A 3,055-nucleotide genomic window follows, 5' to 3' on the forward strand; every position below is an offset into this window, starting at 1 on the left:
TTTTTTGAGCAAGTTGTTCCAAATATCATTATAACCCCACATACCAAATTTCATAACAAAATTCTCACTTTTAGATTTTTCATTATTTTTAGTCAGGACCCTAAAATTCGTTGTCCCGAGACGTACGCAACCACGCAACGGAGCCGAGGAGCTACTCTGCCTCCCTTGGTATATTATATCCGGGCAGCGTGTGATGGCACCGTAGATGCCACTGTTAGGAGACCGGGTCTCCTTAAACGCCTGCTGCGCTGCACAGAGCATTAGTAACTGAGTCTGCTGGGCTTCTCGGCTCCGTTCATGAATCTCGGGATAACCCAGGGTCCTGCCTACAATAATTATGTAATAAAACTGAGACGCGATCATGCGTTCTAATGCTAATGCTCCGTACGTTTAGATAATTAGTGATAATATGGAATTTACACGTTGTATAATAGTGAGACTGCTTGTTGTTTTCGCGATTCATGATAAACAAAACAGTGTAGAGTGTGTAAAAAGTTTATGGGGAGGCTGTGCCTCCCTTGCCTCCTCTGACGAGCCGCCACTGAACCTTACCCTGTAAATGTACCCCTACCATATATTGGCTTGACCATAATTAATAAATTAAATTAATTTACCGGCTTCTCTCCCATCTCCCTCCCAAACCGGACGCTCAAAATTGTGTAACTTTTTACTGAGCAATATGTGGACCATATAGAACATTTTGGTGTTGGAGGAAAACTTTTACTTTGGATGTTTTGGTTAGGCCTTTTTTTTGGACCAGTAATACTATACTACCTCCGTAACTTTGGAACCATTCATTTTAGAAAGATTATGCATAGGGCCTTTTTTATTTCAAATTTAATGTAGAACAATGTTGTATAGAGGGTTGTTCATGCTAAACCGCATAGTTTTAGAAATACTAGCGAAAAACTTAAAAAACTACGAATTGACCGATTTCTCCCCCCTCTCCCCCGCAAACCCGACGCTCAAAATGGTGTGACTTTTTTCTGGACATTGTGTGGACCATATAGAACAATTTGGTGTTGAAGGATAACTTTCACTTTGGATGTCTGGGTTATGCCATCTTTTAGATCAACTATACTATAATAAAAAGACTAAGTTTTCACTCTAATGGCATATAGCATATCCCACCAGAATAAAAACAATGGGAACCTTCTCTGGTTACACCTCCGAGGCTTCTACAATTTGCAAGCCATACGGATGCTGAGACTAAGGAAGATGAGGGAATTCTACAATTTACAATTCACGTCCCATCTGCTCAGCGCGGTAAAGTTCCAACGAGACTGGTTCCCTTCATACTCCACACAGAGTAAATGTAAATCAAAAATGAATAACCATTTTCAATTTCGTTGCAAAACGAAAATACAGCCGAACCATATTCCAGTCCAATCAGAGAGTGCTGCAAGCACCCCTACCGGTTTCGAAACTTATTAGTCTCTCATCAGGAGGCACATATGCTGCTCTCCCTGATCCAACCAAAACAAACCCCAGCGTGCAGTCCCGAATTGCAACGAACGAAATGGCATAGATGCCCTAGCGGCAACTGCTAGCAAAAGACTAAGTTTTCACTCTAATGGCATATAGCATATCCCACCAGAATGAAAACAATGGGAACCTTCTCTGGTTACACCTCCGAGGCTTCTACAATTTGCAAGCCATACGGATGCTGAGACTAAGGAAGATGAGGGAATTCTACAATTTACAATTCACGTCCCATCTGCTCAGCGCGGTAAAGTTCCAACGAGACTGGTTCCCTTCATACTCCACACAGAATAAATGTAAATCAAAAATGAATAACTTAGAGTGAAAACTTAGTCTTTTGCTAGCAGTTGCCGCTAGGGCATCTATGCCATTTCGTTCGTTGCAATTCGGGACTGCACGCTGGGGTTTGTTTTGGTTGGATCAGGGAGAGCAGCATATGTGCCTCCTGATGAGAGACTAATAAGTTTCGAAACCGGTAGGGGTGCTTGCAGCACTCTCTGATTGGACTGGAATATGGTTCGGCTGTATTTTCGTTTTGCAACGAAATTGAAAATGGTTATTCCTTTTTGATATACTATAATATTTAATAGAGAAATATGGCCAGTACTAGTACCTATTATAAGAGATTTTAATAGGCGTAAAATTAAATGATTAGATTAGAACAACTTCAGAAAAAAAGTTTGAGACTGACTAAAGGGAGCTGGTATTGGTCAAACGAATTAAAAAATAATGAAATATGTATCTCTTTTAATGCAACTCTACAATATTTATTTTTGTAGGAGATACCTAGTTTGTATGCGCCTCGTGTACAGTAAAAAGTATACGTTTATTTTAATTAAACACGAAATAGTCCTTACTAAATCAAAATAAATAATAATATTATTATAATAATTATGTATAGAGTTAAACTAAACTCCTACCCTCTTGTTATACAGTTTACGGTCTACACTTTCACAAGTCTCGATAGCCGTGATCGTCTAGTGGTTAGGACCCCACGTTGTGGCCGTGGTAACCCAGGTTCGAATCCTGGTCACGGCAAGGGACTTTTTTATTTTTTCCCATTTTTACTTTTTTAATGACTAGTATTTTAAGTTTATTTTGATATATAAATATTTTGTAAATATGAATGTAAAAAAATATATAATTCATCAAAAATTATATAGGATGGAAAGCAGTTATGGAATATAATTATTATTTCTCTCCTTATAATATAAATTGATAATATATATAATCTTAATATAATCAATATAATGATATAATCCTCCTTATTAATACAATATGATTCAATAAAATTGTGTTTTGACTAGGAAAGTTTTGGGGTAGTTCTGATTTCTTTCATTTGGAACATTGAAAAAATCGCGAAAAATTTCAGCTTTTTCCGCTTTTTTGCTCAAATCTCGAAAACTATTAACTTTTAGTAAATGGTCTGTAAACAGAAATTAAAGTACCTACTTAAAATTATCTACAAATATCACTATTTACTTCTTTTTTTAGACGAACTGTTCGGTCTAAAGTACAGGTTGAAAATTGCCAATTTTTAACGGTCTCGGCAAAACCAACTTTTTACATTCCA

The 3,055-nt window shown here is 37.3% G+C and overlaps 1 non-coding gene across 1 annotated transcript; it reads left to right on the plus strand.

Moving 5' to 3' along the window:
- The first annotated feature begins 2,448 nt into the window (after positions 1–2,448).
- On the plus strand, positions 2,449–2,520 carry Trnah-gug (transfer RNA histidin (anticodon GUG)). Its single transcript has one exon. It is a non-coding gene; the product is annotated as a tRNA-His (tRNA).
- Positions 2,521–3,055: the final 535 nt, after the last annotated feature.

The sequence above is a fragment of the Diabrotica virgifera genome, chromosome 1 (assembly GCF_917563875.1).
Source record: "Diabrotica virgifera virgifera chromosome 1, PGI_DIABVI_V3a".
NCBI lineage: Eukaryota > Metazoa > Arthropoda > Insecta > Coleoptera > Chrysomelidae > Diabrotica > Diabrotica virgifera.